Source organism: Bactrocera oleae, chromosome X, assembly GCF_042242935.1.
Source record: "Bactrocera oleae isolate idBacOlea1 chromosome X, idBacOlea1, whole genome shotgun sequence".
NCBI lineage: Eukaryota > Metazoa > Arthropoda > Insecta > Diptera > Tephritidae > Bactrocera > Bactrocera oleae.
In genome coordinates this window covers 14823364-14846014 of record NC_091541.1, presented here as the reverse complement: position 1 = coordinate 14846014, position 22651 = coordinate 14823364, and positions in this window count along the sequence as shown.

The window sequence follows — 22651 nt, the reverse complement described above, 5'->3', positions numbered from 1 at the left end:
CAGCATTTACCTCCGATATAACTTCATTTAAGAGCCTAGAAATTCCCCTGTTAGACTTGTTAATATAATTAATTATATATGAACAGCAAGCATATGCATCCAGTATATATTGGATATCCATATTTGCTCTATGGAGTTCCAAAATCGATCCTGTAATTTTCTTTTTAGAAAAATGTTGGGTTTTGTTAAACTTGACCTAAGGGCTAACAAATAGTCATCAAAAGACATATTTATTCTACTATCAGACAGGAAGTGTTCAAAATCGTTTAAATTAGAAATGTCTTCTGTAGTCATATTTGAATTTAAAACGTTTTGAATTTTGAAAAAGTTTTCCTTGTGTCTTTCTGAATTTTGACTTGTTTCTGTAAGAGGTAACAGTATTTGCGTTGAAGGCATTGGTGGATATGGTATACCAAAACGACAAAACTGTTGTCCTCTTATTTTCCTAGTACAAGACCTACTGTGGTTATGCTTTTGATAACCCAAATAATTTTCTAAGTGGCTGATCGAACCATCGGTAGAAATATAATTGTCAATAAAACTAATGACATCAGGGAATGTCTGAGGATATTGAAGGTTTGTTCCTGGGAGCATTATTAAGCCAATACATGCCATGTACATTTGGGGAACCTCTCTGTTGAAACTCCACTCTGCAGTAGAAATTTGTAACAAAATGCTCTCCAAAAATGCCGGCGTTTTCTTTAAAAAGCTTAAGAATTTGTCGATAGCGGTAGTCAAAATATCTAGCACAAGTAACCGCGTCTAGCACAAGTAACCGCGTCTGCGAATTAAGGGATATCTATCTTGGGTTGTTAAACTGTTGGCTTCCTCTTCCGAAATATCTTTAGAATCAACAGTTTTAGAGGGGATGACCAAAAGCTCAACCCACTGAGATTCTGCAGCCGATAAAGTGATAAAGAAGGTTGGAAGCCCAAATTGGCGAATCATAGCGATTGCCTTTTTCTTCTCAGCTTCCCAGTGCGCAGGTGAGGATGTAACGCCTTTCAAAACCTTGTAACCATCATCGTGTTGAATCAAGTTTTGAACAAAATTTTCTTTTAATAGATTTTGGGCCGTAACTCGGATGCAACCTGAAAACTACTAACTTTCTAAGGCAAATGGATGTACTATTCTTAATTTGTAGCAGTTCTAATATTTTGTAATCATAGAACAACTTTGGAATGGTACACGCTCTTCTGTCAAAACGGCGAATTTCAGAACGTATTACGTGCTATACGTTTCAGAGCTCCACCGTATATTGTTCCAAATGACAACTCTTCTGAATTATTATCTTGAATTATGTCAGTTGGTCTTTGTCCTTTACCTGGCGCTATAACTAAACGGTTATAGTCTAAGTTTTCTACAGGAATATTGTCCAAAAGAGTTTCTTGACCGCATGGATTTAGCTCTGAAGGTAAAAGACTCGTGGGAATATTATTACCTGAGGGATTATCATGAGAAGTTTGTGCCGCATGAAAAGATTGAACCAACCGGGAATCCTCTGCAGATCCAACAAACGGAACTTCTTCTGGGTCATTAAATTCTGAAATCCAGTTTTCATTAATATGTATATTGTGCTCACGATACAGAGGGGTATTCACTAAGAACTGCAAAGCTTCCATAATCTTTGCGGGGCGTATGGTATCGATCATGTAATCATGATTGTATTCCAAACGCCTTCTTAAGTGAATTTGTATAACATGAGCCTCATCAAAGGACCTTGGTAGAGATGTCACAATATTGTCAACAGAAATTGGTATATTAACAACATCACCTTTGAGCAAACTCTGACCTTGATATCCTAACGGACGGATTGCCATACAAGGCAATCTAGGCATTATGAGACGTTCTTCAATTGGGGTTAAACCTTTCAAACAATCCGGTATTTCATGAAAGTCTAGAGCGTTAGCTAAACATATTTTGGGAACGTTCTTTTTAACAATCGCATTTTTGCAAGTAGCACAAAAATTGTAATTTCCATCTTCTGAAGGAAATTTTTGCATTTAAAAGAAGGCGGATGCAGCATTCGGGTGACCTTGTGCAATAGTTTCGAAATTTAATTTGCGAACTTGTTGTGAAATCCATAAGCCGCCGCAGCAATAACATATTTCAGTAGAGTTTCGGAAATAAATGTTATTGAAATCTGTTAAATTGCCACTATTATCAGTTTCTATAACATTATTTTCTCTCGTTAATCGGATTCGTTGAGACTGCCTTTGGTTTTCAATTTGTCTAATGAGTGGGTTATCTCTACGAAGGCGAACTTGACCTTGTCTAAGACGTTTCTGATTCAAAATTTCTTCCCTCATACCCCTCCTACTAAGCTGTCACGTTGTGTTTCTCTATCACGCTCCTCTCTCCTTATTTCAGGATTTCTTCTTGCATGTTCCCTTTGCATTTGATCACGAACGCGCTCTAAATTCCTATACTCAGGATTTCTTGCGCTAAGTTCTCTATGATCCCTAGTGTTCCTACTTTGTTCACCATAACGGATCCTTAGGATTTTCTCGACGAGATCTATGACCTCGAGTATTTCTTATTTGCTCTTCAGAGCGAATTTGGGGATCTTGCCGCCTTGTTCTATGTTGAACAGTATTTGCAACTTGCTCAGCAGATCGAACCTCGGGGTCTTCACGCCGAGATCTATGACCTCGAGTATTTCTTATTTGCTCTTCAGAGCGAATTTGGGGATCTTGCCGCCTTGTTCTATATTGAACAGTATTCGCAACTTGTTCAACAGATCGAACCTCGGGGTCTTCACGCCGAGACCTATGACCTCGAGTATCTCTTATTTGCTCTTCAGAGCGAACTTGCGGATTTTCCCGCCTGGTTCTATGTTGATTTGTATTGATAATTTGTTCGGACAGACGTACATCGGAATCTAATCTACGATTAGTGTGACTTACAGTATTTTGTGACTGCTCACTATCTCTATATAAAGAGTTTGCACGAAAAACTCTCATACGTCTTCTATTCTGAAGACGACTTAGTAATATAGATTTTCTACTTAATCTAGGCATAATTAATTATTAATAAATGGATTAATATATAAAATACTTATAGATAATAATTATATAATTCAGTCCGTCCGGGGGTTAAAAGTTGGATCCTAGGTGCTGCTCTCTTTCACTGTAATTCCTTGTAAGTCCTTGCTATGCTATTGCTCGTCACTATATACTGTACTGTGTAATATACTAAAATTAGTTTGAATAAAGCACTTTGCTTGTAAAGACATCTAGTGAAACTGAAACTACAAACACAGTGTACTGATATTTATTATACTCTTGCAACATGTTGGTACAGCTTACGTACTTTTGTATACCTATATATTACTTAGCTATTCACTAACATAATAATACATAATATTTAGCTATATTGATATTTTAGAAATTAGTAGTTTATTTCATTGTATTGAAATTAAGTTCTCGGAAAATCTCTCCGTAAATTACTTTTGTTAAACGCTTTCTAAAACAGGGGGATCTATGGTACCAATTTTGAAGGGTCTAGCCATGAAGGCTAAATTAACTATGACTTACATATAATTAAGTATGGTATACACATATGTAGAGCAGGTATGTAGATTTTCTTCTTTCTGTCTTAATATCTAAACCTTTCATAAGCTGCCAACGGCGTAAAAATGTAATTTTCTTGAGTTTACAGTTCACCTCATGCCCTTCATATTAAAACGTGTCGCAATAACCACATAAAAAGGGTCTTTAGCCGTTTTGATACTACATTACTAATATTTATTTCATGCAATTTTTTCTAGAAAGATTTTTTTGCTCTATACAAAGTCCAGCACTCTAAGAAACTTTTTTAGCATTGTTGACTGGTATATTTTATAATAAGTTCAACATGATGGCTGAGAAAATATACCTAACCACTGGTTATCGCCAAATATTATAAGAAATATATGTATTATATATAGAAATCTATATCTATCACTTTAGGTGATGCAAACAAGTCTTTGGTGAACAAAACTATACTCTGTTGCAATATGTTACGAAAGTATAAAAATGTTGCGAAAGAATTCAATATTCATTACTCGATTATTATTTGGTATCTTATTAACTTATGTTATTGATGATAGATTTATTTTGTGTCAATACTATTTTTATCTCCGAAATGTTAACTTTTATAAAAAGAAGATATTTAACTCAAACATGGTATATGTGATATAAACTGAACCAAAGGGGTTAGATTTAATATGTGGGGTATATGAGGTTGCTGTTGTACCAGAGGAGCGGAAATCAGTATATTAGGGTTATAAGGTTTAAACAAAGTCTAGACCAATTTCATTCATATGCAGCGATATACATTATTTTTAAGAAAAACTGTCCATTTAATTTCATTAAATTATCAAATTGACGAAAAAAACTATACCATAAGTAGTACATGTGAGCTGGGAAAATCAAAGACCAGAAAATTCCTCCAAACCGTATATCAAAAAATTTTGAATTAAACATCCATTATTAAATGATATCGTGATTAAATTACAATCAAATTTGGTATCTTCTTGACTTATATTAAAAGCCATAAACTTAGTCTTAGTTTTATAGCTTGAAGTGAGATATACAAAAGTATGACTGTGATATTAACTACAACAAAGTGGCTAAATTTTATATTATAAGCTTAGGTGGCAAACGTCAACCAGAGAATCGGCATTCATTATGAAGGTGTGAGGTTTAGACTTAGTATATACTAATTTCATTCTAATTCAGCGTCAAACCACATAATTTTTAAGAAATCTTTTCCACTTAATTTCGTTAAAATATCACGTTGATCAACCGGAACGGTGTAAAGTCAGGTGGAAAGACGGAAATCATATATATATTGGGGATAGAGAAATATATTAATTTTGACATTGCTCAGTTATACTCGAGAACATATTTTGAAGCAATTTTATATATAAAAAAAAATATTAATACTAACTGACCAACATATTCGGCATAAAACTGGTTAGAATATCGAAAAGCATCATAAGTAGTATATGGAACTTGAGGCCAGTATTAACCCGATTTTATTAATTTTTTCTAATACCAAATACTATTAACATGCCACAGACTACTAAAATGCTCCCGATATTTACGGTAAAAAGTCAACTATAGGTACTGGGGTCCACATATTCAGTACCTAGGGGCTTGAACAGTTTTGGTTCAATTTAGAGAATTCTTGGTCACAAGGTGGCATACTTTAAACGTATTATTCACGCAAAGTCTTACGCCGATATAATCATTGTTGCTTGATATGCATAGTGGTAAATGAAAGAATCAGATGAAATTGAAAATGGTGTTATATGGGAAATAGGCGTCGTTGTAAACCGATTTCGCCCATTTTTTTCACCTAAAAGTGGGCGGTGTTACGCCCACTGTCTAATTCTGAACGCGGTTCCTATAAGACAATCTCATACCATCCCTGAGATAAAATTTAATGTCTCTGGCATGTTTAGTGCTTGATTTATCGCGCTTTTAGTAGTTTTTAACAGTACCGTTATATGGGGAGTGGGCGGAGTTGCCTTTCGATTTCAACTATTTTCACATTGTGGGTAGGGGTTCTAAAAATATTTGCTTATAGTGAATTTTGATATTATAGCTTTAGTAGTTTAGGAGATATGCACATTAAACCTATTAGGAGCGGGACCACGCCCACTTAAAAAAAAAATTCTAATTGCAGATGCCCCTCCCTAATGTGATCTCGTGTACCAAATAACAGTCTTGTATCTTATTGCGGAGCTTAGTTATGACAATTATTTTGTTTTTGACTAATGGCGTTTTGTGGGCGTGGCAGTCGTCCGATTACGCCCATCTGTAACACCAACCGTCTTACTGTACCAAGAAACATGTGTACCAAGTTTCATAAGGATACCTCAACTTTTACTCAAGTTACAGCTTGCACAGACGGGCGGATCGACAGACAGTCACCCGGATTTCAACTCGTCTCTTTATCCTGATCATTTATATATACATAACCCTATATCTAACTCGATTAGTTTTAGGTGATACAAACAACCATTAGGTAAACAAAACTATTATACTCTGTAGCAACATGTTGCGAGAGTATAAATATCGGAAAAACCGCCCAACTAATCATTGTGCTATGGATACATGTTGTGAATATATCTCTAATAGTCTAAATAAAATAATAACGATACTGATTATCCGGTAAAACCATCGATACCAAAGGCACTAGGAAAAATTGGAAATTGGTCTTTACAAACAACCGATGATTGATAAAGAAGAAATTCAGATTGAAGAAATTTTTACTAATTTATATAATTTAAATAATACGTTATCGAGTAACAATTTCTTGATGGTTCACCTAAATGTTAGAAGTCTAAATACAAATTTCAACAAATTAGAGTTATTTATTGAACATCTTGTAATAAAACCAGATATTATTGTCTGTACGGAGACTTGTCTCCTTACTTGTTATACTTTTTTTGAAATGAATGATTATAACATTGTCTATAATAGTAGCAATAATAATAAAGCTGATGGCGTTGTATTATATATTAAAAAATCTTTAAAACATGATGTTGAGATAGACGTAATTGATAACGTGAAAATTATCTCAACGATAATAAAATTGAAAGGTAATAAAAATGTTAAAATATCGGGTTTATAAAGATGTCATGACATTCCTAAAGAAGACCTTATAGATGCAATAACTAAATTTTTAGACGCAAACAAGCATGGGAACAATCATTAGTAGTTGGGGATTTTAACATCTGTAACCAGACCTAATGACTTAGGGGGTACTTGTGTCGATAACATTTTTGTTAAATCTAATATTGAGAAAATCAAAGCCTTTACTTATGCTAATGTTTTTACAGACCATTATCCTATTTTTGTTGCAATTGATTTGTTCCCTATAAAGTCTATGCTTAAAGAAACCTATTTCATTAACCACAATCTTATAAAAGTAAATAGTAGTTTATTGATTGGTCTCATATGCTCCATATAAAAGATCCAGAAGTTTTTTTTTAAGCTTCTGATAGAAAATATAAAGAATATTATTGATGTTTCAAGATCCAAAGTAAATAAAACTAAAAACAATAACAAACCGAGGAGTAAATGGATAACTAAAGGTATTATAAAATCATGTAAAACAAAAGAAACTTTATACAGACTATAGAACCTGAATAGAAATAATGTAAAATTAAAATCTGAATATAACGCGTACTGTAAAATACTAAACAGAGTTATAACACTTGCCAAAAATAACTACGAAAGTAAATATGTTAAAAAAATATCCAAAGATAGTAAAAAATGTGGCAATACGTTAACACGAAAATAGGTAAAAACAAGTAAGGAAGGGCTAAGTTCGGATGTAACCGAACATTTTATACTCTCGCAAAGTCAAATAGTATACTCGTTTGAGATTTCTTTGTGTATTAACTGATATTTTCGGTAGAAGGTCAACTATAGGCACTGGGGTCCACATATTTAGTAGTTAGGGGCTTAAACAGTTTTGGTTCGATTTAGACAATTTTTGACCACAAGGTGGCATACTTTAATCGCATTATTCACGCAAAGTTTTATCCCGATACAGTCATTGTTGCCTGATTTGCATAGTGGAAAGTGAAAGAATCAGATGGAATTTAAAATGGTGTTATATGGGAAGTAGGCGTGGTTGTAGTCCCATTTTCGCACTATGTCATAGAAACATGAAAAGAACGTTATGCACCGAATTTGGTAGAAAACGGTTAGGCAGATCCCAAGATATGGGGCTTCACCTAAAAGTGGGCGGTGCCACGCCGGTTCCTATAAAGTCATCTCATACCATTCCAGAGATAAAATTTAATGTCTCTGGCGTGTTTAGTGCTTGATTTATCGCGCTTTTAGTCGTTTTTAACAGTACCGTTATATGGGGAGTGGGCGGAGTTGCCACCCGATTTCAACTATTTGCACACCGTCAATAGAAGTGCTAAAAAAATTTGCTTCCAGTGAATTTTGTTAATTTAGCATTAGCGGTTTAGGAGATATGCACATTAAACCTATTAGAGGCGGGACCACGCCCACTTTAAAAAAAATTTTAACTGCAGATGCCCCTCCCTAATGTGATCCTGTATACCAAATAACAGTCTTGTATCTTATTGTGGAGCGGAGCTTTTTTATGGCAATTTATTTGTTTTTGATTAGTGGCGTTTTGTGGGCGTGGCAGTGGTCCGATTACGCCCATCTGCAATACCAACCGTCTCACAGTACCAAGAAACATGTCTACCCAGTTTCATAAAGATATCTCAATTTTTACTCAAGTTAGAGCTTGCACGGACGGACGGACGGACGGACAGACGGAAGGACGGACAGACGGAAGGACGGACAGACAGTCACCCGGATTTCAACTCGTCTCTTCATCCTGATCATTTATATATATTATATATAACCCTATATCTAACTCGATTAGTTTTAGGTGATACAAACAACCGTTAGGTGAACAAAACTATTATACTCTGTAGCAACAGGTTGCGAGAGTGTAAAAACTAAAGTAACGCCAGTCCTGGATTATCTAGTATGTAATGATGAAATCATATCCGATCACCAGGTTATTGCTGATGAGTTTATAATTTCTTTCGTAATATTGGAGTTGAATTAGCTAATAAAATTGATAAAATATCGATTGACATAAATAAGAATGTTAAGCATAACCCTAATAGTATGTTTCTTACTCCAACTAGTTACACTGAAATTGAAAAAATCATAAAAGAAATGAAAGGTAAATCGGGTGGTGTAGACGGTATTAGCAGTAAGATTTTAAAAATTATAGCCAAAGATATTAGTATACCTTTAGAGCATATTTTCAATATATGTATAAATAAAGTTATTTAGCCCTCTGTACTTAAAAAAGCTGATATTATACCTATACATAAATCCGGGGATAAACACTTAGCAAATAACTATCGGCCTATTTCCATAATCTCAAACCTTGCTTATTTACTCGAGAAAATAATATAATCCGATTTTATGATTTCTGTAGTAAAAATAGCTTAAATTACGAAAGGGAACAATGTGTAAAAATCAATAATTGTATTAGTACAACAACTAATGTAAAAGTTGGTGTGCCACAAGGCACAATATTGGGTCCTCTGCTGTTTATCATGTATATAAATGACACCTTCAATACTCTACCGGAAATGGCTCTCGTAGCCTATGCTGATGATACTGCAGTGCTTTGCTCTGGTTAAAATTGTAATGAAGTTAAAACACGCCTGAATAGATGGTCGGAGATACTAAATAAATGGCTATGAAGTAATCAATTATCTCTTAACATAGACAAGACAACATACATCATTTTTGGCAGTTATTGTGATAGTATACCTGTCAATTATATACTAAATATGAACAACAGAGAACTCACAAGAGTAAATTACAGCAAATATCCGGGTCTGTACTTTGATACACATATGAAATGGAATTTTCATGTGAACGAGCTGGCCAAAAAAATCAGATACCTTGCTTTCCCATTTTTCAAACTGAGTAAATGGGTTGACATAAAAATCTCAAAAACTATATACTATGGACTTTTCGAAAGTGTAATCAATTACGGAATAATTGCCTGGGGTGGAGCCTACAAAAATGCTCTGCAGCCTATAACAAATATGCAAAACCGTTCTAATACTCTAACATTACTAAAAATTTAAAAGCCAATTATCATAAAAAATGCATATTATATACTTGTAGCAATTAAGTACTTTACTTCCTAATAATTTGAAGATTCTATCATGTAATAAAAAAATCTCTTAACAAAAATCTAAAATCCTGGACAAATAACTTATCAATATAGTAAATTTTAGCTATCTATTAAGTGTTTCATTTTTGCTCTTACTTGGTATTATATGCATAACTTTTATATGTATAACTTTATTACGCAATATTTAGTGTAATATACTATTAATAATATTAGGAAATAAGCTGTCAAATATATTGTATTTGTAATGCCCTGGTTCTATGCACAGATGTTAAAGATCTCTAAAGACTTGTACCAGATGAAATAAATAAATAAATTCAACTTGCACTATTTGAAGAAACTGAGAGGATTGCAATTAAATTTCATGTATTTATAGCTTATATTATTGCTCATAGACTCACCTAGTTTCATTATTTGCTTGACTAAAATATTTATATAGTAAATTTTTGTGGATACAAGCAAGTTTACTGGTCAGAGCAATTGTAAATAGCACATATTTAGTGGAACTCAAATTTGAAATGGGTTAAGAGGTATTCTGGTTTAGAAGCCCGAATTTTAGGCTCTTTTTCGGACCCGATAATAAAACAAGAAATATTTCTACCAAACATTTTTTTATTATTTTTTATTGATATTTAAAGAAAATAAATTAATTGTAATATTAAAACAAAAAGTTTCAAAAAATTCCAGGCCGGCAAAGTGGGGACTGAGGAAAAAATGACGTGTCCTGGTGTGCAGGATATGAGGGCTCCCAGTAACCCGAAATGGAAATTGTTGAGAGATCCTCAAAGAAGAAGGATGTAGGTATGGCACTTAGAGAGGATTTTGAAAAAAAATTCACAAAATGGCTGCTGTTTTGAAAAATATGTTTCGCTATGCGTCTGTTTTTTTGCCGTCCGGAATTTTTTTAAAAATTCGCAAAATCGTCTCGTAGTGAGATAGTATGATGCATAAAGAAGCTCTGTATAAAATTTTAAGTAAATTGATTGAGTAGAACTTGAGATATCATGCACACCGTTTATAAAAAAGTAGTTAAGAGGAATACGACTTTAAAGCTCGCGCCGAGCTGCCAGTGGACTTTGTCGGTGCATCACAATATGAGCTGTAACTCCGAAAATATTTCAACTTTTAAAAATTATTTTTAGGGATATATTCTTAAAGGGTTATATTACAATAATATGAAAAAAAGATCGATTTTTTTAGATTTCTAAACCGGAATACCCCCTTAATATTATATTTTGTGAACTATGAATGCAATCAGATGAGCTTGGTAAAGACATTTTTATAGGCAAATTTGTTTTTCCAACGTTACATTAAATTTAATAAATTTATTTTATCTTAAGCGTTAAAAGATAAAAAAAAGCAAAAAAAAAAAAGATCCTTGCCATACATTTAATTTACATTACTTTTAAGCTTAGCGTGCATATCTTTTTTTCTTCAATTACTATGCTTGTGTAAATACACGTTATATAATATAATATATGTATGTGATTTCATAAAATAACATTAATACTTGCTCATAAAAAATTCTTGTTGTTTCACAAATTTAAGTAGGTTTTAAAGATAAGGAAACAATCAAATAATTTCGCATACGATCAATGTCTTTTTTATAACGCTTTTATTAGCTTCACCTATATGTTTGTATGTATGTATGTTCGTATAGACGTTTGTATGCTTGTATGTTAGTAACTTTTTTCAGTGACACTGAAACTGAATTTTAGTGACAAAAAATTAACAGTACTGCCGAAAAACAACAAAAATTTGCCATAAAATATGCAGCTAAAAGCTTTGACTATCCATCCTGCTAAAAAATGCCCATAAAACTACAAGTATACACACATCCTTTAAGAAAATGAAAACACACTTTTTAGTTTTAAGTTCTATAAAAGCGTGTTTTGTTTCTGTTGTTTTAAACTATACTTATTTACACGGTTTTCTCTGGAACCAATCTACCGTGTAAAACCAGAATTAGGTGTATACATATGTATAAAATTAATAAAAATCACGCTTATTAATAAGCATATAATTGATTTCGCAAGCTGGCTGATATAAGGATAAATGGATGGACAGTAATTATATAATATATACCAGTAAATGAAGTTAAAGAAAGGTAACGACAAATTTTATACCTTTTAGAAAGAGAAATACATATTAGTGGTTTTTTTTAAATGATAACTGATACCTTGTTTATCTATCGTTAAATGAAATCAGGTGATACTGAGCTATTTTAAAACTCTTTTCGACATATTTTGATATACAAAGTCCAAAAATTCTGAAGCGTTTTTGAAAATATTAATTAAATTTAATTTTTTTAACAGAAGTGATATATCTTGAGTTTTCTTCTTAGATTACATAAATTCAAGGCACTAAGTGGCATTATTATAACTCTAAGACAAGCAATATACATACTTCTATAATCGCATGTAAATTGGTTTCGTATAAGTATATACATTTATATAGGTATAGTTCCAGATACCGAATGGTTGGCTGGAAAAATCGCTAGCTGGTAGCGATAATTATTATTGCCATTAAGCAGATCTAAGGAAATCTTTTTGCGGCAACCAATAAAGGTGGTTCGAAAACTACCGTACTAATTTGAGTCCGGAAAAGTCTAAAACTTTAATGACCTCACTTCTAGGAATAGGAATGTAGTGACTTAAAATTGTCAGCGTTCAAATATCTTTGAACATCCTTATCATGGACAATGCCGAGATAATGCAAAACATACATAAATAAATGTATGCACTGATAAAATAGTGTTTCTAAAAACACATTTAGGCATTATAATTCTGTGCACATGAAAAGAACACTAACATATCGTAAGTATCTTTACGCTGACGCATGAGTTCAGTGGCCTGACTTCTAGGTCAGCTGCGGTAACCTCATATTTGACTAAGCTACAAAGGTCTACGTTGTCGCTTTGGTGAGACATATTCCGCTGACGCATGAGTTCAGTGGCCTGACTACTAGGTCAGCTGCGGTAACCTGATATTTGACTGTGCTGCAAATGTCTACATTATCGCTCATGCTGCGAAATATTCCGCTGACGCATGAGTTCAGTGGCCTAACTACTAGGTCAGCTGCGGTAGCCTGATATTTGACTATGCTGCAAATGTCTACGTTATCGCTTATGCTGAGTTGGCTTGCCGGCTGTAGCTTTGTAGCTTAGAGATCCAAATTTTAGGTTTAGCCTTAAATCCAATTTTGTAATACAATTAGTTAGTATTTTACTTTCAATAAATGTACTTGCTCCGACTTTTCCGTTATAACATACCTTCTTGTCATTGATAAAATTACTGAGCCACAAGGCCAGCGATGAGAGAGCTAGGTAAAGCTCCCAACGCAATAGACATAGCAGTTATCTACAATCATCTCGCACATTGACTGCGAGATACCTGGACAGCAACCGACAACGTTGAACCACAACCAAGCTGTTAGGCATCTATCAACAACGCGGGACCGCAATTGATTAACTGGCGGCCAACATACAAGGATTCACACCCTGGTTAGAGTTAGAGTTACTCTACTTTCCACGCCATGTAAGTTCGTTTAAGATTATCTCCAAATTACTTGCCCCAAATAAGTTATTAACTACTAACAGTAACAGATGTGATTGTGAAATATCGAGTTATCTTTTTAACAAAAAATATATGCTTTGTGTCAGCTAAAATATTTATTTTATAAAAAACAAATCCATTCTAAAATAAATTCAAGCAGCTGCTAAGAATATGTTTTATACACATGAGCACATGAGTAGCCAAGTTCCAGACCAAACAAATTTCGCCATGAACGTAAACCAAGTGCAAGCATTAATAGTTGAGCCCTATAAAAGAAATTCTGTGGACCCACAGATCAATTGCAATATTCCACTGGACATAATAAAATTAGTCCCAGAATTTAATGGCTGGTCAGAAGAATACGTAGTATGGAGGCAATCAGCCGTTGAGCGGTATCATAGCCAGATTAGATGGGTATGACGCTGACAAAACCTCCCTACGACTTCTGAGGCAAGCCCTCGAGATGGATGGACAAGGTGACTTAACCTTAATTAACGAAATTGAGAGAAAACTAACTCTGGTTTCAAACAAGATCGTTATGACACACGAAGGGGTGCAGGCAACGCAATCTGAATGATGAGGTTAGGACTGACGCGCTCCACGCCTTTATTTCAGGTCTAAAAAAATCATTCAAAGCTTTTGTTGTTCCGGCTCAGGCAAAGGATCTAGCATCTCCTTTGGCATTAGCTAGCATGTTTTCGGCCTCATAGGCCAAAGATATAGCAGAAAGAGAGCAAGGGAAAGAGGAACATAGAAACCGCGCCCATGCAAAGCAGAGAAAGCATAATAAACGAAACGAATAAAAGAGCTAAGCAGGGACAGGCCTTAGTGTAGACAGCGCACTAACTCCTCTAAACCTCAAGGGAGCAATCAACACGCTCAAAAGAGATCAAATACGTCCGATAGAGCGGACAATGACTCACTGCATTTTTTTGGGAACAATCTCGACTGCCGTACATCAAGCGAAAGTTGGGTGGGAATTTACGTTAAGCCCGTAAAGGAACTAAAAAAAGTAATTCATGTCGAAAAACCCTTCACTGTGAGCTCAGTACATAGTTCGAGCAGAATAACAAACAAATGCCTTATGAAAATTGTTGGCCAAATTTCACCATTATTTGTACTTGACATTCTAAGTTCCTTTGATGCCATTACAAAATACAAAATAGCAATATCAAATACCAAAACAAATCACAGCAATTGAGCTTCCATTACTCTGACAGTGTAAACTTCACAGAAGTTATTGAGATAGTAGTGGCCATGTCCTTAAACCCGGAGTTCAAAACCATGATATTGAGGAAGTCAAAGGCGTTTTCGACCTCTAACGAAGCATTACTCTTTAACACTTCGGTCACTGCCACGATTCGTACTATAGATAATGAACCAATCTATGCCAAACTATATCCGTACCCAAACGGAGTCTCTGATTTCGTAAACAACGAAATTAAACAACTGCTCAAAGAAGGTATCATAAGACCCTCCAAACCCTCATATAACAGCTCTGTTTGAGTTGTTGACAAAAAAGGATTTGATAACAATGGCAATAAAAATAAACGGTTGGTAATCGACTTTAGGAAGATATATGAGCGAACCATACGGATCGTTACCCGACGCCGAGCATTCCAATGATTCATGCGAATCTGGGAAAGGCAAAGCTTTTCACAGCCCTAGATTTAAAGTCGGGGTACCACCAAAAAAAACGTCGTTCTCGATAAACGGTGGAAAATACGATTTTTGCCGTCTACCTTTTGGATTGAAAAATGCAGGGAGCATTATTCAAAGCACCCTTGACGACATTTTACGGGAACACATAGGAAAGATATGTTACGTTTACGTGGATGACGTCATAATTCAAGACCACTTGAAGCATATCGACACAATTTTAAAATTCTTATGCGATGCCAATATGAGGGTATCACAAGAGAAAACGAAGTTTTTTAAAGAGACCATCGAATTCTTGGGATTTGTAGTACCTACAAACGGATCAAAAAATGACCTCGAAAAAGTTAGCGCCATACGGGAATATGTTGAGATTAAAAACTTATTCAGTTTGCGATCATTCCTCGGCTTAACTAGTTATTACAGGGGATTCATTAATGACTTCGCGTCGATAACGAGGCTTGGTTAAGTCAAAAGGTTGTTTGAAATCTAGGTACATGACTAACATTGTCAAAGGAAAAAATGGCACGGTGAGAAAACATGTCCAAAAAGGTAAAAATTGAGTTTAAAGAAGTTCAACGAAGTGCCTTTGAAAGTTTGAAAAATATCCTGGCATCCGAGGATGCTATTCTCATGTACCTAGATTTCAAACAACCTTTTGACTTAACCACTGACGCTTCGATGGACGACATCGGTGCGGTTCTGTCTCAATAAGGTAAACCAATTACCATGATTTCGCGAACGGTAAAACAAAGCGCAGCGCACTATGCCACAAACGAAAGGGAGTTGTTAGCCATTGTGTGGGCTTCGGGTAAATTGCAAAGTTGCCTATATGGATCAAAAGAAATCAACATTTTTACAGACCACCAACCCCTCACCTTCGCTGTCTCTGATAGGAACACATATGCGAAAATCAAAAAAAGGAAATTATCATCATTATGAACACAATGCTAAAGTGTTCTACAAACCTGGCAGAGAAAATTTTGTGGCGGATGCCCTGTCCCGACAGAATATGAACAAACTGGAAAATGAACTGCAGTCAGATGCTGCGAAAATTCACAGGATCATTATCCTACACGATCAGTTCGACTGAAAAGCCTTTAAATTGCTTCAAGAACCAGTTTGTTCTCGAAGAAGCCAAATTTCCGTTAAAAAGAGACATCATACTCTTTGGCAGAAAAATACGCCACCCAATAAATTGTACAGATAAAAACACTCTATTCGAAGTAATTAAACCACTCGTTAGTACCAACTCAGTAAACGCAATCTACTGTGATTTACCGACGATGGCCAGTATACCTACAACATGATTTGGTGTTAAATTTTCCGGCAACTAAGTTTTGGTACTGAAGGATATCGTTGTCGACATTACAAACAAAGGTGAACAGACTGTAATTATCATCATTGAACACAATCGCGCAAATAGGACCGCTCAGGAAAATATTAAACCAATCCTTCGTGATTATTATTTTCCGAAAATGGAAAAATTGGCCAATGAGGTGGTGATCAATTGCAATACATGTACCAAAGCAAAACACGACAGGCACCCCAAGAAACAAATACTTGGGGTAACACCAATTTCATCATATGCTGGAGAAATGCTCCACATTGACATTTTTTCAACGGAAAAAAATCGTTCCTTACTTGCGTTAATAAGTTTTCGAAGTTTGCTGTTGCACAACTGATCGCGTCTCGTACGACAATGTATGTAACAATGTCCAATATCAAACTTCTACATTTGTTTCCTCAAACAAAAAGCGTTAACTGCGACAATGAAGCCGCTTTCAATTCGGAGACAATTAGATCACTGTTAAAAAACGGGAATGACATAGACATAATGAATGCGCCACCTCTTCACAGTTGTTGAAATAGACAAGTGGAACGCTTCCATGGCACTATTGTGGACATAGCTAAATCTTTTAAACTAGAAAAAATGTCTGATGACACAGCCGAATTAATTTTGAGGGTCACAATAGCCCACAATCGATCCATATACTCGGTCGCAAGTCAAACCCCTATCGATGTGATTCACGCAGCATCTGGCGAACTCAGGCGGATCATAAAAAATAAAATGGCAATAACCCAACATGATAATATTAAAGATCTAACCCGAACAGGGAAAAAAGAAATTTTGAAGTTGGCGAAAAAGTGTTCGAATTAAACAACAAACGGTTAGAAAATAAGTTAACACCGCTTTTCACAGAGAAAACGATTCAAGTAGACCTGGGAACGTCTGTTCTTATTAAAGGGAGGGTGGTCCACAAAGACAACCTTAAGTAGGACTCACTTACACGCGAGAAAATCGCACAGGCTAAGATAAATAGTTAAGCACAGAACGTTCTTTACTTTCTCTTCTTCTATGTTTGCAGTATTAAATTTGCAGTCCATTTATTGTCAGGAGTCATATATTGTCGGATTATCGACTACTCTCATTCCAATTATATTCCGGCGATAGACGGATAAGTGTTGGAATGGGAACAAAGGAACTATTTAAGACATTCGAGTAACCTGACGGAATTGGCTTGCATGTTAGATCAGACCGCAGAATTGGCAGAGTTATTTCCTCAATCGCATATGCGAAAGTTGTTAGACGTGGATGTAGAACATATTAGAATTTTGTTGTCCGTAATAAAAGTGCACCATAGAATGGCAAGAAGTCTGGATTTCCTTGGCTCAGCACTCAAGGTAATAGCCGACACGCCAGATGTGGCGGATTTTGAAAAAGTTAGATGGTGAAAAGTCAAAGTTAATCGATGCAAATAATAGGCAAATAGTAATTCATTCAGAAACACAGAAACAAATTAATAAACTGACAGAATAAAAATAATTAAAACGTAGAGAGCCCCATATATAGCCAAACTGAAGTATAGAAGATTAAGATTCTACAGTCCGAGAATATAAATCATATACTCATAGCGCACCCTAGAATTAAGTTTATCTGTACCAGAGTCACCATCTTCCCGGTATCACATGTCAACATGTAACACTACAGTAGATGATGAAATCATAATTATAAATGAGAGCATAGCAAGGGTCAATGTCAATCTTCATGACATCCAAAATGTCAAAGACGAGCGTCATCATAAGTGGCTTTATTATTATATGGCATATCTCAAAGAGAAGACAAGCTTCGCGGGAGTTACAGAAGTTCATCAACAACTATAAAATAACTCAGGTCGGTCATAGTCTTGAGGGGGAATAGTTACCACCTAAGCATTGCACACAAATAATATAAGAAACAGCAGCGGAAGCATGATATTTGACTATGCTGCAAATGTCTACGTTATCGCTTATGCTGAGTCGGCTTGCCGTGTAGCTTATGGTTTTAACTTTTAGGTTTAGCTTTACATTCCAATTTTGTAATACAATTAGTTAGTATTTTACTTTCAATAAATGTACTTGCTCCGGCTTGGCCGACAAGAAGGTATTGTCATTGATATAATTACTGAGCCACAAGGCCAGCGACAAGAGAGCTAGGTAAAGCTCCCAACGCAATAGACCTAGAAGTTGGCTACAATCATCTCGCACATTGACTGCGAAATACCTGGACAGCGACCGACTGCGTTGGACCACATTCAAGCTAACGCGCGTTGTTTGGCATCCATCAATAAATCCATCAATAGCGAGGGACCGCATTTCATACACGCACATGCATTGAGTTGCACAATTAAAAACAACCCCATGTCGTGTGACGGTATATATATACAAGTACATACAAATATACTCATATATATAGTTTAAAAATTGTATATAAAAGCTTCGTATCTCAACTTTTAGTAGCTGCTAGCATCAGGTAGAATAAAATTAACAGTTACTCTCAAAAAGACCGAAATAGCGAAAAGGTAAAGAAACGAAAAACCAGCAGAAACTAGCAACAAAATATATAAATGGCATTGTTTGGCATTTCATCATGGAAAAACTTTCGCCTGAACAACGCTCACAAATCATTCAACTTGCTTACGAAAAAGTACGTTCTGCAAAGAATGTGTTTCGCACTAGTTACGTCTAACGACGGCATGCACTGCACCACATCGCATGATCTGCTAATACGTGACCCAAACAGCAGACTCAGCATATTTTGAGCTAGCTGGAATGTGCGGTATAGCCGGACATAGCAGCAGACTCGAGTTGCCGATCTAATGCGAGAGGCAGTCTGATTTGAGAAAGAAAAAACCAGTTGTGTTTTCTAATTCAGTGTTTGTTCCTGAAGATCCACAGGTACCGTACCCGAATATATAACTCGCGATTCGCTCAACTTATTATCAATATAATCGGTCTACTAAGCGTACTATTTGCAACACCATCGCTCATCTTGAGACCTACCATTCATTATTGGATAATATTCGACCAAATAGACCAAGTCCAGCACGCAGTGAAGAAAATATAGCGGCCGTAGCTGAGAGAGGACACCAAGACCGTGCAGAGTCGATGCCGGTGAGAATGTAACCGTCAAAAGCGACTGTTGTCGTGCCATGGGAACCGACTAATTGATGACTGCAATTAAAGCTCGTGATTCCGGCGACATTTGGTTTTAACAAGACGGCGCCCCTTCCCACACATCGCATCAATCAATGGATTTATTGAGACAACACTTCGGTAAGCTGATAATTTCACCTTTTGGGCCGGTCGATTGGCCACCAAGATCGTGTGATATCAGACCGTTTGACTTTTTCCAGTGGGGATATGTAAAGTCTAAGGTCTATGCGGACAATCCCGCTTCGATTCTGGCCTTGGAGCAAAACATTACGCGTGTCATTCGCCAGTTACCAGTCGAAATTCCCGAAAGAGTCATCGAAAATTGGACTCAATGGATGGACCATCTAAAACATAGCCGCGGCCAACATTTAAAAGAGTTAATCTTCAAAAAATAAATAACAAGGAATTTACTTTGAACGATAATAAACATTCCGCATTAAATTGGAATTTTCGGTGTTTTTTTTTTAAGTTGGGAGCCTCGAAATGAATCACCCTTTCGTAGAAATTTCACTTGCAGAACGAAGCAGCTCTCTTAATTTTTCACGCTCCACACTTGTGCTCTATATTGCTAGTTTTTTGGGTTAAGAAACGCTTTTCCAACAGAAACTTTGCTAGCTAGCAATAGTTACAAATAAAATACAGACCTAAAGACAAGAAAAACATAATATTGTATAATCAGAATGAAATAAATTCTCGCTCAATTAAGTCTTGTCTGTCCCCAGCAGTAAGACTTTACTGAGTTTAAACAGTCACATTCTCTTACCTTTTAGTTGCCATTAAACCGAGCTTAAAGCCTTAATCACATTAGCATCGCTGGGCTTTAACGAACACCGTGTTACGAATACTAAAGGACGGTGTTATGTTAAAAAATTAGTATTTGTTTTCTTAAAACTAAAATATTATCACATTCGTGTCTCCGGATCATTTGATGGTGCATTTGAAAAATTTTAGGCCCTAACTCACATTCATATAAGCGAAAACAGAGAAGAGTTGGGTACAACTTAGTTGGATGGATGGCCAACGATCAATAGTTCATTCAACACTATTGTAGAAGAAATATATACGACTCGATGAGTCAAAACCTGCTCGTAATTTGAATTTTTATAGAATATTCGGGAAATACTGATGCTGGATGAATAAGAATAAAAGGACACAGTGCTCTCTAAAATATGGAACCGTAAAACTACAGTTTCATTCTTGTATTCTGGTAGCTTATTCTTAACTCTAGGTGCATTCTGAATTGAAGCCTTCCTAATAGCTATGTATTTTTGAATTATATTTACGAAATATTTACACTCTTTGAGCTTTAGTGTGAATTTGGTGTCATGTGCAAATAGGTATTCTTCCAGTATGAAACATTTTTGAAGTACTAAATTATTGTGGGGCCGTCATAAACGAAGAAGAATTCTATAAAATCTTTAAGATTAAAAGAATTAAGGATGGCCTGAGTTTGGATGTGAAATATCTTCAAGGGTTGCGTTTATATTAAACAAGTAAGCGTAAATAAGTAACTAAGGCCTTGTACGGGTATAAACGAACATTTTAGATTTTCGCAACTTTATATCAAAAAAAAGAAAAGAAAAAAAGAGTTCAACATTCATTATTAGACGAAATCGTGAATGGTTTACCCTCCAAATTAGTATTTTATTAAGTTACAATATGGTCGTAAAGACACTCAGGTTTACTGATATATTTTACTTCGCGTTAGTCAAATTACCTTATATAATATTATATTTAAATCAGCTTCAAATGAGATTCATGTTATGTGATGTAAGCTCAACCGAAGAGGCTAGTATATTGAGTTGATGTGGAAAACGTCAATTAGAAGATCATAATATATTAATATGAATATTACTTTATAAAATTTAAGAAAACTTGTTCACTCAATTTCATTAAAAATTTTACACATGTGAACCAACTTAAATGATTTAAGGTCACTCGGATATCATTGCACATGGTATATTGGAGGCATGAAAAGTCTGGGCTCGTTGCAATAACCTTTAACAAGGCTCAGGTATACTCATATTTTCAAGCAATTTTAAAAATATACAACTCACACAGCCCGACATATTCAGCATAATGTTGGTTAAAATAACAAGAATCCCTATAATATTATAAATGCGAAAGTCCGTTTGTTTGTTACGCTTTCACGTAAAAACTACTTAACCGATCATCATAAAACTTTATACACATACTCTTGGAGGTGTCAGAATGAACATAGGTTACTTTTTATTTAATAAAAAAAATTTTAATTTTTTTAAATAAAATAAACATTTTTTTTTTGTGAATATAACCTCTTAATCTGGCTACTTTGGCGCCATCTAAGTAGCTTTTCTGTAATGAGGCTCAAGCCTGAATATTAAAATACCATCACACTGTATAACCGACAGCCACGTCAACATCCAAACCAAATTTATTAAACTACGGAGACTAAACACTATACTTCTGTAGATTGTACCTTCAGCTATTTTGAATTTTTATTATTGTTATTTCTTCTGTCATGCGTATGGATGCCAATTTATTATTTATTATTTGAGAATAATTGTTACTCTTATCGTCTTTAAAAATGCCTCGAAAGCGGTAACCTGCGCTATCAAGAAATTCTTTGTCGGTCCGTAAAGCACGAAATCAAGAATCTGAAGTTCACGCAGAGGTAATAAGACAACAGCAAGCAGAGCGACAACGTGTTTTGAGAGCAGCTGAAACTTCTCTACAGACAGGAGTTCGTTCGGAAAGACAAGCTATGCAGCAGGCAGCTAGAAGAGCAACGGAAAAGCCAGAACAATTGCAGGCAAGAAGAATTTATGATCCAAAAGTAAGGACCACGCGTGGTCGAAATTTCATGACTATGGATTGGTCTGTATTTAATGGTACTGGTTTTCAATAAATATTTCAGTTGAGTATTTCAATCATCCCTTAATTGTTATTGGCTCAATGGATAAAAATTTCAGTGTTGTGATGCTTTTAAACGGAAAGATGAAACTGCTGGAATGTGCTGCAGCACTGGAAAAGTTTCACTTCCATTACTTGGTGAACCAGAAGAACCTTTAATAACTTTATTGTTTAGTGTCACAGATGAGTCAAAACGATTTCTAAGTAAAATTATGAAGTATAACTTTTCCTTAAAATTACATCCTTCGGAGTTGATAAAGTGATAAGAATGCCTATATTTTCACCAACCTTTACTGTTCAAGGACAGATATATCATCAAATTGGATCACTATTTCCAGGAAATAATGATCAGCATAAATTTTTGCAGGTGAATTTTATGCGTGATG